This window comes from Podarcis gaigeae (assembly GCF_964106915.1).
Source record: "Podarcis gaigeae genome assembly, chromosome: 10".
Lineage (NCBI taxonomy): Eukaryota > Metazoa > Chordata > Lepidosauria > Squamata > Lacertidae > Podarcis > Podarcis gaigeae.
The window spans coordinates 53,286,042-53,301,133 of NC_139686.1; the positions used below are offsets into that span (position 1 = coordinate 53,286,042).

General features: G+C 42.6%; 1 long non-coding RNA gene across 3 annotated transcripts in view; it reads left to right on the forward strand.

Moving 5' to 3' along the window:
- LOC310825666 overlaps positions 1-13,448 on the forward strand; it is a 45,618-nt gene extending 32,170 nt beyond the window's left edge. For 2 of the 3 annotated variants that reach the window (XR_014555414.1, XR_014555415.1), the window contains 4 exons: positions 5,487-5,623; positions 6,698-6,764; positions 8,050-8,243; positions 12,754-13,448. This is a non-coding gene — a long non-coding RNA (uncharacterized lncRNA). The remainder of the gene's footprint in view (positions 1-5,486; positions 5,624-6,697; positions 6,765-8,049; positions 8,244-12,753) is intronic. The other variant, XR_014555413.1, reaches the window with a different exon arrangement.
- Positions 13,449-15,092: the final 1,644 nt, after the last annotated feature.

Consider the following 15,092-nt stretch of genomic DNA (forward strand, 5'->3'; position numbering starts at 1 on the left):
GGAGCAGCTCTTCAGTAATGCAAGAAGCTGTCAGTAAGAAAACTGCAAGCATGAACCAGTGCTACTGAAATAAGTTTTAAATACATTGCAAATGACTTTAACTATACTGTTTGAGATACTTGACATTTAAAAAAAAAATTGATTGGGATTTTTAAAATTGGGATTGGGATTTTTAAAATTTAAAATTTCAGGGGGGAAATGTTAAGACAGTGTATTGCTAATAATGATGATGATGATAATGATTGATGTTGAATAATAATAATAATAATAATAATAATAATAATAATGTCCCAGAATTGACTCTGCTGGTTCTTTTTCCTCATAAAAGAACTACATCCTGTGCTTTATTTGCTATTGTTGCTTTTTTTCTGAATGAACATAAAAATGATGAGCCAGCTTTTAGTGATTTATTCTTTTTGCACTGCACTTTGCTTTTTCTACGGAGTTTAGAGTGCATAATTAAAATCATATCACTGATTTGTGTCCAGCTGGATTGTGTGGTGCGTTGTTTTTTTTACCCGTGTGAATAATTTCCACACAGATAAATAATCTTGCTGAGGTCCATTGGACTTCACATAAGCAAGGGCAGCACGGGTAGTTAGTGTTTATAAGATCAATCTTGGAAATAGCAACGTACAGGCAAAGCAATGCACTGTAACTCATGCCTAGCTATAGATACATAATATATTGCTTTGAACGAAGTCTCCTCTTGTGTTACATTTGTATTCATATATGTCAAAAATGCAACGTTGGTTCTTTTTAAAATAAATTGGAAGCGCTAGTCTATAGTGTATGATTATTTTATTAACTGATAAATCAGCCAGCTCTCAAGGGCATGGGGGAAATAGATTTATTTAATTTACAAATAAACTGTATCCATTCAGCATTTCCTTCCCTTGTTGGAAATGTATGTTGTAGTGTTGCTTGCCCCTGAATCTCTTAAGCAGTGCAAGATTCCTGGGGTTCCAGGATTCCTTTTGGACATGAGGCACGGCAGACACTGTGGCGTCTTTTTAATATATGGTTTATTTACACATATATGCAGTCTGAGCCTACAATGGGGTCCACAGCATCAACACCCCAAACGGGTCTTGTTTCTCCCTAGCCACAGCTTTTGATTCAAACACACATCAAACATTGCCCTCGAATGCTGCTCTAGACTCTCTCCAGCTTGTTGCTTTTTTACTCTAGGTCACATCACTCCTAAAAACTCTGGCCCTTGTCCTCCTCACTATCTGTGAGCTGAGGAAGCGCAGCACTCATCTGCGTGGCAAGTTCCCGCCTCCCCCCTCAGAAATAAAGGCACGAGACACAAGAATTAGAGTTAATGAGTCAAATTAGGCCACAACTTTATTGATTACAGGAATTGAGCGGTATTGGCTTAGGCATTGGTCCTATCAACTAACCGGCTTCAGCCCGCTTGCTTGAAGACCAGTAAGGGTTAACCACCAGTAAGGGGAGTCCCGCTGATGCACATCAACTAGGAGCTCCCCCGGGGTCACCGCTCGGGGGCGTGCCGTGGGTCCACACCTCCATAGGCTTAGGACAAGGCCACGCCCCCAGGAATCCTTTACTGGACTACCCTTTGTTTTGGGGGAAAGTGATGGCACTTCCTCCCCCCCCTTCATCTGCATAACAATACCCCTGCCAATGCCTAACCGCCCATACTGGGAGTTGTGACGGTTTGCTACCAGGTAGATGAAAACCAAGTGGCTGGTGCCAATCTGCCAATTGGAAATATTCCTACCAGGCCCCTCGATGGTGACCAACCGAAGTCCATAGCAAAGTCGGAGAGCCTAGCCTAACGGGTGGGAGGGGAGGGAAAACCTGATCAGCTGAGGCGCAGGAAAGAGGGAGATCCTTGGCCGCACCAGGCCTAAATAGGGCAGGCCACACCTCCTGGGCCAGCCGATTGGCTGGCCAGGGGGATGACGCATCCAAGGATTCCCCTGGTATCACAGGGGCTGAAAGCCCGCCCCCACGTGTGTGGGGAGGGGCATGAAGCCCGCAACCCCACCTCCTCTCTAGCTCGGAAGTGGCTTTGCCATCTCCCACAGAGTCCCTTCCTTACACCTCTCACCAGGAGGCTAGCTGGGCTATTCCAAAAATTAGAAGCCTCGGTTAGATTTTAACACTTGCTGGATCCAGGGATTACAAGAGTCTGGCACCCAGTTTAACATCTCAAACCCCATAACAGTACTAACAACCACAGGTGCTTAAGCATTTTCTCAGATATCAAAGCAAAAAATGGTGCTTCTCGGCCCTTTTTAAACAATAGCACACAAAATATGAAAGCGGGCACTTAACTGTGAGGGGCTTGAAGCAGTGGTGTAGCGTGGGTTGCCAGTGCCAGGGGTAGTGGGCGCATTCAACTGCCTAATGGCATCTGCGTCACCCAGGAGAGTGTTGCTGCAGAGATAAGAAAAGAAGAGTTGTCCCTTTGTCTGGAGAGCTCACTTCCTGGTTCGCATGGAGAAGTTGTTTTTAATGGAGCCCAGTGACAAAAGTGCACAGCTGTTTTAAGGCAGCAGCGGATGTTGAAATTTTGCATCCCTAACAATTTTGCGCCCAGGGGAACCACCCCTGTCTCCCCCTACATTAGTGATTAAATTCCTTTGGTCCTATGTTACAGTTTTCTGCAAACAATGCTCTCAGGTACTATATTCAGTTTCGTGATTGGCATACTTGGCCGTTGGCTCTCTGAGTTGTCCCCTCATTCTCAATAAGGTTTTAAAAGGTAGCTATTTTAATGTTACGAAAGTGGTTAGGGCAAGCGAAAAACAGAACAAGGAGGGTCTGTCAATTACCCAAACATTCTAGCAGATGATGTCATTGCTCCTAGTCTGGAAAAGCCCCCTCTGTTCCCTCTCCATTGCACCACCGGTTGTTTGACAGAGGCTTTTTTGGGTGTGTCCCACCAGGTTTCTAATGTATTTAATATGTTAACTTTCAGGAGCATTTCCCTCCTTTGTGTGCCTCTTCCATGTGAGGTCTGGAAGGTGGCGACACAAGAACAGGCCTTCTCTGTAGTGCCTCCCCATTTGTGGAATGCTCTCCCCAGGGAGGTTCGTCTTGGGCCGTCATTAAATAATTTTAGGTACCAGGTGGTGCTTTCTTCAACCAGGTCTTTGACTGGTTTACATTCTACAGCCTTTTGGCAAGGAGTCTGTGGCAAGGAGGGCTATTGTTTTGATGTTTTGTTTTACTAATAACTAACTAACTAACTAACCAACCAACCAACCAACCAACTAACTACCTACCTAACTAAGGAAACCTCCTCCAAATGTCATTTTCACATGCCATTCCCCCCTGTGACTCCTTAGTCTTTTTTTTAACTTACTGCCTCACATGCTTTTGTAAAAATGCATCTTGAGAAATCCAGGTGTATAGATACTTTCTGATTCCATAAGGAGTTGTGTGGTAAATAATTTGAGTAATAATGGCCATGATCTAGCCCAGATGAACCACATTTACGTCCCAACACATGCTTATAGTGTCACATAATCCAGGTGTATAGATACTTTCTGATTCCATAAGGAGTTGTGTGGTAAATAATTTGAGTAATAATGGCCATGATCTAGCCCAGATGAACCACATTTACGTCCCAACACATGCTTATAGTGTCGCATACCTCTTCCGAATTTAGAACAACTCTATGCCTCAGATCGGTATTTCTTTGGCTTTATGGATAGGTAGTCACTAACACCTGAGAATTTAGCCAAAGAGTAAATGGGCATTTCATTTCAGCCTGTATAGTCCGGTACTCTGCTGAGTTAAGCTTGAACTACTGTTTGTATTTATCTTGCTAATACATGTTTGGCTTCATTTGCTAATTCATACTAACCGATTTAACGGCCATGCTAACAACATGGGATAAAGATAGTATAAACGATAAATCCTTATACCTCAGTCTGTAAACCATCCTCTAATTGAAGATTATTTCATAAATGATGTTTTCAGGAATATAGTTGCTGAAAGCCAGCGTGGGATTTCCTGGATATATCCAGAATAGCACATGTAGCATAAGTGAGTGGTCTCCCTGTATGTTTGTGGCATAATACTGCATTCAGGCAATGTTCTTCACTGGGCATAACCTGCCCTGTTCTCCGGCAGGAAGGGGGTGTTATTGAAGTCCTTGACTTTGAGGTCTCAATCAGGAAGCATGAGTGAGAGGTGCTTTATGTTCAATACTTCGTTTCTGCCATCCAAAAAAGGGAGCATCATATCATCCCTGTGGGAATACATGTTGCTCTCCTCACACTGGGAAATGGAGAAGCCCAGTTAGCATGCAGCATGTCGGTCTAGGCTCCTAGTTGTTCCTTTCTGGCTGTGCCCATACCTGCCCCACACCTGAAGTCATGTATGCTGTCAGGGGTGTGACAGAGTTTGTGTGGGAAGTAACAACAACAACAACATTAGATGTTGTTGGACTGAGGAGGAATGGTGGGGACCGTCCCCCCCTTCCCTTGAACCTTCTCAAGAACAGGAGGACAGTATAGATTTAGAACAGTGGTTTGCAGAAAGGCACAGTTCAGAGGCCGCAGAGGGGAGAAGCTGGGAAATATTGGAAGAGGAGTAGGAGGAAGAAGCAGCAGCAGGGGAGAGAGAGCTGACAGACTCAGTGTCTTTGGAAAGGACCAGGCGTATTGAGGGTAGTAGAATAGAGAGCTCAGAGGGAGAAAGCTCAGATTAGCCGACACAGGGGTGACGTAGAATAGGGGAGACATGGTGGGGGAGACTTTACATGGAGCAAGGCCATTATTTAGGGAAGGCTGTATTCCTTCATTGCTCTCTGTGAGTTACTGAATAAATTGCTTGGTAATAACTTTTATTGTTTCTCTGATTCTTGGCTGTTACCGTGGGAGGGATCTGATTCCCCGAAGCCTGACAGATCTGTTTTCTAAAGATTGCATAGTTACTTACCTCCTTGACATCTGATGGGAGGGCGTTCCACAGGGCGGGCGCCACTACCGAGAAGACCCTCTGTCTGGTTCCCTGTAACCTCACTTCTCACTGTGAGAGAACCGTCAGAAGACCTTCGGAGCTGGACCTCAGTGTCTGGCTGAATGACAGGGTGGAGATGAGCCTTCAGGTATACAGGGCCTTGGCCGTTTAGGACGTTATAGGCCAGCACCAACACTTTGAATTGTGCTTTGGACCCATGCTGTGCCTAGTTAGGCCTGCGAGGTCAGAGGTCCCTCACTCCTGCTCGAGGGCCACGATTTCCATCCAAACAGGTTCTGAAGTCATTTCTCATAAAAGCCCCTGCTTCTGGCCACCCCTGGGAGGGCTGCTCAGTGGTTTAGCACATGCTTTCCATTTGAAAGATCCCAGCTTCAACTGTGGAATGCCCAGTACAGATAATATAGAAAGCGAGATGGACCTATGGTCAGACTTAATATGGGGCAGATTCCTAAGCTCCCTTTTTGAGACGTTGCCTAAGAAACAAGAAAGTAACATAAATTCATTTATACCTGCCATTTCAGCACTTGTCACACGCAGCAACATTCTGACTGCTATGCCGAGAAATAAAAGTGGTTGCTTTTATTCATCTCATACATTATCCAGCCACAGCCAATGTTTTGTTAAGAACTTCATACAAACTTTGTAGTGACTTTTCTTGGTGAGTTTAAAAAAAAATAATCAGATGGAGTTTTGGTCACATTTTCAGTCTGTATCAAATTTCGGTTTCAGCATCTTAAGAAAAGAATGTACTGTATTAAATAAGCATGTATTTATCCACAGCAGACATCGCCTTCCACAATTATATCTGCTTCTAAAATAGAAGAAATAAATAAATTCTCCCCCAAACCTTTACTATGGAATGAAAGAACAAAGATTCCTGTCAAGTCATTATGTCATATTATTGTTTTTTCATGAATATGATTCCAATAATGAAGTCTTAACGTTATCAGTAAGCAAGCTAAAGTGAGGTACAGTAATAGTATCTAGTGAAATAACATTTTCTTTAAAAAAAAAACAACAACCCAAAACTAAAACCCACATTTCTGTTTGTATCTGTCGCAGTTTGAATTAAATGTTTATTTACGCTACTGGTTCTGATTTTTCTTCTGGTGAAAATGTGCACAGTATTGCCTACAATATATACCTGTATAACTTTCCCAAAGTGGTATAAAGTTACCTTAATTAATGCGGGTGAGTTTTCCTCATTAAAAGCAACGCAAAATGCCCCATAAGTGGTATTTATGGAACCCTGCTTACGGAAAGTGGGAGATATCAAAGTTGTCGCCGGGGTCCCTTAGCCTGTCACGTCTACTTTCCCATGGAAATTAGATTTCTATTTTCCTTTGGCACTTCAGAAAAATATCCCCAAAATGTTCAATGCCTTTAATTTAATGAATGCAATATTTTAAATGGAATATATTGAAAATGTAAAGGAACCCTGCGTGCCTTTTTCCCAATATGATTAATATTTTATTTTTTAAGAAAAGCAAATTAAAGAAAAATCCCCAACCTAAGGTCAACAGTGCCTGTTTAAGGGAACTATCATATTCTATTCTCTTCAATGCCCTGTCTTTTTCGGAATATTAATGGGGGAAAGAGTGACAAGAATGACTTAGACGTACATGTCAGGAGAAAGGGTCAGCTCTTGGCAGTAGGTTGTTAATTCACATCCATTAATGAAATTTATCCTCCTTACTGCTCCTTCTCTCTCTCTCTCTCTTTAAATAAAAAGGTCCTTTTTTGAGAGAACATCATGGACTTTTCACAGAAACTGAGAAGGGCCACAGGGGCAGGCCGAGGTAAGAGACTGACAATCTTCAGGTGATTAAGGAGACTCAAAGGCTAGGTAGACCTACAAAATGAATAACTATGGACCCAGAACCATGCCATAAGGCTCAATGGCTTGTGATTTGCAAGTTGATAAGACAAGAAGATTAATAATGCTGCATGATAATGGCTGCTCCCTCTCAGCTGGGGAGATGGTAATGATCTGATATTGCTGTAGGAGCAGTTCAGTGTGCTGCAGAGAGGAGGGTGCGGATTCACTCATCCCAATTGGCCCCCAGGATATAGAGATTTTGAAAAATGGGAATGCAGTTACAATTTTAATTAGATATAAAGTTTTTAATAATTTTGCTGAAATGAGGACTTCAAAGAACATATTTTGCAGCATTCAGGCCCATAACTCCTGAGTGACAGTTTTGGTTAATTTGCAAGTTTTCAGATCAAACTTTGCCCCTGGCTCCATGCTGAGGGTAAAGTAAAATGTCAATTTCTTTCCTCAGTGATCTCAAGCATCTTATTTAGGCAGGTGTGCTGAATTCTCTTATTCGGGAGATGTTAGCGGAACAAAACTACTCATTAAAATATATGCTTCAGTGTTTTTTTTATTGAAAAGAAAAAGAAGAAAAAAATTAGCCACATAAATAAAATCAGGAGTAATAAAGGGAATCAATCAGCAAGAAAGATGTACAGCAATATACAGCATAAAATTTTAAAGAAGAATCAGAGTAATATTGTATATGAAAGGTGATTAAATGTTAGCATATGATTATACTGTCATTGCATATTATTATCAAAGAATGTTTAATTTATACCCTTTTTTCAAATTATAGGTAGTGTGGAAACTCACCCCCTCCTGTTCTAGACCTCCCACCCAAACCGGAAACCATTTATGCTAGAGATTTGAGGTCCTGAATTAATTACACTTGATATCCTGAAGTACATTAGTTTTTTGGCAGCCTACAAGCACTAATAATGGAGAAGGGCTGTTGTCAGTCAATTGATAGTCGCAATTCCGCTCCTGCCTCCTCTGTTTTGCTTCCCAACTTGCAACTTGCAGGGAGAAAACAGGCTGCCAGGCAGTGGGTTTAACAAGCATCCTCTCGTGAGAAGCACATTAAAACAAAACAGAAAGGAAAAGGTGCTACAACGCAGAAGCAAACACAGCAAATTGGTGGAAATATGTTGCTTGTCGTGCCTTATATATATGGAAACGTTTCCTTGTTTGAGACACCACCTTGATGAGCAACTTGATGAGACTTTTTTCTCCCTCTCTCCTTTTCTCCCTCTTTTTCTTCCCAGGGGTATATGTGATGTTACTTTGTTTTCAGGCGAGACTGCTGAAGGAGCCCCTCTCGGTCGCCAGCAAAAGGGCCAGCTCCACGAATCGTCTCCAAGGTCAGCGCCGTGGGATTTCCCTGTGCTTCCTCGATGACAGTGTTGAAACATCAGAGCAATGGAACCTGACTGCTCAAAACTTCTCAGAGCATTTACAGGTAGAAGTTTGCAAGTTTGGGATCATTTGAACTAGCGGTGTTAAAAGCAGCCTGAAATTAATCCGGACAACGAGCTTCATCTGTTATTTATGCTAGGTCTGACGCTTAGCACTCCAAAGAATATTTAAACAGACCTTGAATAAAAAACACGCACAGGGAAGAATCGGTGTTGTCATCTCTGTAGGATGAATGTAGCGCGTTGCTATTCTGCATTTCCCCCCTCCCCCATCATTTCTGCTCTTTTTGAAAATCTCCTTGGCATGCCAGATCACTTCCGCAAGCTCCTGCACGATGAAGTTCTTTCCGTGCTGAACATCACATTGTAGGTAGTGAGCTCAGCGCCCTTTCTGGCGTGCCTCAGGAGACAACTAACTACAAAGTGAAGCATACAAGACCTAGAGTCCACTAAGAGACATTTCACACATGGCCTTCCCCCTCTTCCCCTGCCCCCACAGATATTTCTGGGTAGGGGGAAATAGTTTTTTAAAAGACTTAATGTGTGAAGAAGGCACATGATTGTATGTGTTGGGAAGAGGTTGACTTCCAAAATGTGAACCACAGCAAAATAATTCATTTTCTCCCCATGAATTAACATGCATATCCCTTCTCCCAGTGCTTTTCATGCCGCATAATGGCCTCTCACTGACATGGGGGAGCCTTTCTTTGTGACCGCACATTCGCTGTTGCCAACAAGTAGATATCTTTAGCCCTCAGTAGGGACGCGGGTGGCGCTGTGGTCTAAACCACTGAGCCTCTTGGGCTTGCCGATCAGAAGGTCAGGGGTTCAAATCCCCGTGACGAGGTGGGCTCCCGTTGCTCTGTCCCAGCTCCTGCCAACCTAGCAGTTTGAAAGCACACCAGTGCAGGTAGCTAAATAGGTACCACTGCAGTGGGAAGGTAAATGGCGATTCCGTGCGCTCTGGTTTCTGTCATGGTGTTCTGTTGCACCAGAAGTGGCTTAGTCATGAGGCCTGAAAAAGACCCAATATGGAGGCCAAATGGCCAAAATATTGGGAAATATTAGAAAAAGATGGAGACAATTGGAAGTTGCAGAGTTTGGAGAAAATGAAGGATAAAGTGCGAGACTGGTTACATTACGCTCAGATTAAAGAAGTTTTTAAAAATGACAAAAAGTTAGGGTTCCAGGTGGAGAAATCGAAGTTGGAAACAGAATTGTTAGAACCAAAGACTAAGGTATTATCAAGAATGTATAACTTGCTGTTAAAATGGAATATACAAGACGAAATGGTTAAATCGGCTATGATAAAGTGGGCACAGGACATTGGGCATAACATTATGTTTGAGGACTGGGAAAGGTTGTGGACCACTGGGCTGAACTTCACTGCATGTAATGCTCTGAAGGAAAATGTAATGAAAATGATATACAGATGGTACATGACCCCAGTTAAACTTGCCAAAATATACCATTTGTCTGATAATAAATGTTGGAAATGTAAAGAAAATGAAGGAACATTCTTTCACCTTTGGTGGACCTGCCCTAAAGTGAAGGCCTTCTGGGAAATGATTTATAATGAGTTGAAAAAGGTATTTAAGTATACCTTCACTAAGAAACCAGAAGCCTTCCTTCTGGGTATGGTCGGCCAGAAGGTGTTAAAGAAGGACCGAACATTTTTTATGTATGCAACAACGGCAGCAAGGATACTCATCGCTAAGAACTGGAAAACTCAAGATCTACCCACACTGGAAGAGTGGCAGATGCAGCTGATGGACTATATGCAATTGGCCGAGATGACTGGCAGAATCCGAGACCTGGGAGAAGAGAGGGTTGAAGAAGACTGGAAGAAATTTAAGATTTATCTACAAAAATATTGTAATTTGGTTGAATGTTAAGAAGGATGCTAGATCATAAATAATTGTCCACCACTGAATTAGATTTGAATTTGACGATAAGTGAGATTAAGGAAAATATAATTTTTTTTGAGAACTGCTAGATTTTATTTAAATGAGCGGATATAAGGTTCTAAACAAGATGATAATTTGCTTGAAAAATTTTTATAACGATGTAAGTGGGAGCGGGAGACGTGAGGGAGTCCAAAGAAGTGATAAACTATGTTATGATATAAGTAATGTTGTTTATTATTTATGTATTGTATTCAAAAACTTTAATAAATATTTATAAAAAAAAAAGAAGTGGCTTAGTCATGCTGGCCACATGACCCTTAAAGCTGTCTGTGGACAAACGCCGGCTCCCTCGGCCTGAAAGCGAGATGAATGCCACACCCCATAGTCGCTTTTGACTGGACTTAACTGTCCTGGGGTCCTTGGTTGCTTCTACCTCTGGTGTGTATTATTATTATTATTATTATTATTATTATTATTATTATTATTATTATTTAAAAAGCTAAGGTTTGAGCAATGCACCATACAAACTAAAATAAATAAAAATAACAGGAAAACACATCAGTGCTCAGTTTTTAGAATCCTGGATCTTCCATAGCAAGGGTGTCTCCCCAATGTTGCTGGACTCCGACTCCCATCATCCCTGACCATTGGCCATGCTGGATGTGCTTGATGGGAGTTGAGTCCCAACAACATCTGGAGGGCCCAGTTTTCCTGTACCTGCACTACAGTCTGGTTGGCTGCTTTCAGTGCTGTCTTAAATACACTGGACACTCGGGTTGCAAACGTGATCCGTGCGGGAGGCACATTTGCAACCCGCAGCGTTCACAACCCCTAGCGCTGTGTCTGCGCACGCGTGGGTCGCGATTCAGCGATTCTGTGCAAAGCGTAATTTAGCGCTTCTGCACATGTGCAAGCGCCAAAACCCGGAAGTAATCCGTTCCGGTACTTCCGGGTTCGGCGCAGTGTGCAACCCGAAATACACAACCTGAAGCGTCTGTACCCCAAGGTATGACTGTAATTTTCTCCCTTTTCCAAATAAGTCTTGCTCAGAGGACTTGAAGCACTAGCTGAGCAGGACTTAAGTCTGCTATGTGTTCTGAAAATGTTGAGAGTGAGCTTGGAATGGAAGTAAGCCCAATGAAATCCCATGTCTCCCAGCTTAATTGATATCTTAAATGTTGATCTAAATGGGCTGGCATCCTATACCTTTCGGAATGAAATGTCATTGCATTCTAGTGATTATTGTGAGTTCAGCTGAGGTTTATTTGTTCTTCCATTGGAAAAAACACACGTGTATGTGGTCCTTTGGCTTCCACTGGATTTACGGCGGTGTGGGTGGTTCCGTCACACAGGGTGCCAAGCCGAGGAGGCGTGTAACTGAGAAGATCCATTTGGGGGGAACCAATCTTGGCCTTGAACTGCACACAATATTATGAAAGATTACCAAAGTCAGTCCCTGCCATAGGTGATAGTAGGGTTCAGCTGCACATGCAGTCTACTGGATCGCAGGGTTAAGAAGATAAGGAGATCCTGCTACATCAGGCCCGTGGCCCATCTAGTTGCATGTCCTGTTGTCACAATGGCAAACAAGATGCCTATGGGAAACCCAATAGCAGGACCTGAACGCAACAGCAATTCTCCCTCCAGCAACTGTTAGTCTACCACCCACAGTGGAGGATTGTTTTTTTAACGGTTAATTGAATTCTTTATCCCCCTGCATTCCAAAACCTCTTCATTTACTTTTTGATTTTAACTCGTGTGTCCACTTTATTTAACCCACCCATCTACCTTATTTTAGTAATTTTTTTTTTAAGGGCAGAAAAGAAGAGAGAAATCTATTCATAAGTAATATGAATCACCTCATACATTAAAAAAAGGACCAAATGTTCATCATGAATGATTAAAACAGCACGCAGCCATGATGCTTTGAAATCCAACAATATTTTGCACAGTATGTACATGTGGTTTATTAGGTGAAATTCAGTAAGGTGAGTGCTCTGTAGCACTTTTCTAGTCTGTTTTTGCAGCTGGATAATCCATCACATTCAGCTTTTCCCACTTCAACCAGTGCTTGTTATAACTCCTCATTTTGTGTCCAAGTGTTAAGATGATGGACAGCATTTGCTGATTCAAATTTATCTGTGCTTTAAAGAGAGAGAGAGTTGGATATCAGCTTTCAGATGCCCAAGTTCTTTGCCCTTGTTGACGTGCTTCCCTTTCTGGTTTTGGCATTTATTCACATGAATTATTTTGCTAAAAATATAGACTTTAGGAATTACTAGAACACAGGATGAAAATAACCATTTGTGCAACCATTTTATATATAGCCATTATATATAAAAACAAAGAACTCTGTTCTCTGCCTGTGGATCCTTATGTAGTCAAAATGGTTCCATCCCCCCCAAACAAGAGGGAGGTATCAGCGGACTAAGGATACCCCAAGGTTTGCAGAAGTACTAAACAAAAATTATAGGGGGGGGGGGGGGGAAATCCAGCTCATTAAAGACTGTGGATGTGAAGAGGCTATTGAATGTTTGCTTACCATTGGGTTGGAGTGGACAAAATAGGAAAAGATGGATGGAATGGCATATCCTGAAAGTGGGCACAGTTGGCTGGCTGAACAACAACATGACAATTTTTGCTGCAGGTCAAACGAGACCCCTTTCTTTGCTCCTCAGTGTCTCAAGAATCAGCCCTACACTTTGCTGGACCCTGAACCAAAGGAATGGGTGAGAGATTTCAGTTGAACTTAACTCTTGCAGATGGCACAGAACTCAAATTCCTCACTTTGTTCTCAGCATCTCCACCCCCATCATTCTGCCCGGACACTGAGGTCCAGCTCCGAGGGCCTTCTGGCGGTTCCCTCACTGCAAGAAGTGAGGTTACAGGAAACAAGGCAGAGGGCCCTCTGGAACACACTCTCACCAGATGTCAAGGAAATAAACCACCACCTGACTTTTAGAAGACATCTGAAGGCAGCTGTGTATAGAGAACTTTTTAATGTTTGATGTTTTATTGTGTTTTTAATATTCTGTTGGGAGCTGCCCAGAGTGGCTGGGGAAACCAAATCAGATGGGCGGTGTATAAATAATAAGTTGTTGTTGTTATCTTGCTCCAAGACTAGGTATATCCCTCCTCTAGTCTTCCTTTTACTGTGGTACATTGCTATTCTTCCTCTCTAGGCTTTTGGGTACTTAGGGACTCTTTCAGTCTTTAGGACTGAGTTGTGTGTATGCACTGAATGATTATTTGCTGCCCACATATTGTAACCTTATTGTCTTAAGCAGCACCCATATACTCTGTCCCTTTCATCTCTGTGTAATAAACCAATCTTTTTTTCTATTTCCTGGTGTGACAAGTTATTTAGTAGGCATGGGGCTTAAAGTATATGCACACATTCTTAATCGACATACATCCTGACTCTCCTCAAAAGGTTCCATTCCTCCCAAGTCAAGATTCCTGCATTGCAGGACTACAAGACCATTGGGTCTCTTCCAACTCTACAGTTCTATGATTCTGTGATTCTAGGAGGGAACACTGGGTCTCTGCATGTGGTGGACATGTCTGTGACTTCAGATGTACATCTCCTAACATGTCTTTTAGGAATGCTGGATATTTTTTACCGTGGCACAATGAAGTTATAAACACATACAGAATAAATGCAGTTCAAGCAAATATCCAGGGCTTCCTTTGTGTGTTTTTTTAATATAATTTTGATTAACAGGCCAATCAAATCACATTAATTCCAAATCACATTAGTTCCAAATTATACAGCCAAATTTTTTAATTTTTTTGTTGGGGGTACCCATACTTCAAGCTCCGAAAGGGATCCAAACTTCACTCTTGCTGCTGCTGCTTTAATTAAACAGTTCTATACAGTTCTGTCCAGATAGTCTCTTAGTTATTTTTCTCATCTTCTTGTTGTTATCATATATTCCTTTCTTTGTGATCTCTGATAATCTTTACAAGCGGGTTGCAAACAAACATATTCTCTGTGGGTTTTACACTCTCCAAGAGTCCTATCACATAAAGGACAGACGCCATTTCCACACCTCCATAACAAACATTCCCACAGTCTGTCCGTTGATTTCCACAGGCTTGCCAATCTATATCGGGGGACCTGCCAGGTCAAGATCACATTCCGATCACCATACATTCACATTCCGATGACCCTGGTCCTCCTCCCCCTCATCCTCCTATGGGCAAGCCTGTCTTAACGAAAGTCCATTTGTAACTGCGTCATAAAACTTTCTTTCCATTCCCCGATATTTCCACCAGTCCTCTCTTTGATCAGTAATTCATTCCCACACAGTTCTTAACTCCTGCTTGTGATTAGTAATTAGCAACGATTCTTCTCTCTGGAGGGGAGGGTTATTGGTACTCACATAAGACAAAATAAGAAAAGTTTTTTCCTCCCCCCCTTTCCGTTTCACTCCAACATACCAGTCTTTTAATGATGATTCTTCACTTGATTTATTTGTCCAGCCCGTCGCTCTGCTCACAGAGATCCCATTAACCAGCAGTCTTTACTCCCGATCTTCACTTGATGTATGTGCATTAGCTTCTTTCCAATTATATATTTCCAATTATATATTTCGAGCTAATGCGAACCAGTGCGTGATTAGAGACAGCGTCAGGGAGAGCCGACCTCGCCCAAGGGCTTCGTGCCAAGTGTCCTCACCCCCTTCTTTCGAATCTGGGGGTGAATTATGGATGCAGCTGGCAAGGCAGTCCCCCTCATTCCCTTGGGGGGGGGCAAGGGAGGCTGCATACTCCCATCACAGCCTCTTAATTACCTCATGTGGGTCGGAGAGATGTTATTGTCGGCCATCTTCCAATGCGCCCCCTGGTGGCCCCTCCAGGGCTTCCTTTGTGGTGCCAGTGTGGTGTAGTGGTTAAGAGCAATGGACTCGTAATCTGGTGAACCGGGTTCGCTTCCCCGCTCCTCCACAGGCAGCTGCTGGGTGACCTTGGGCTAGTCACACT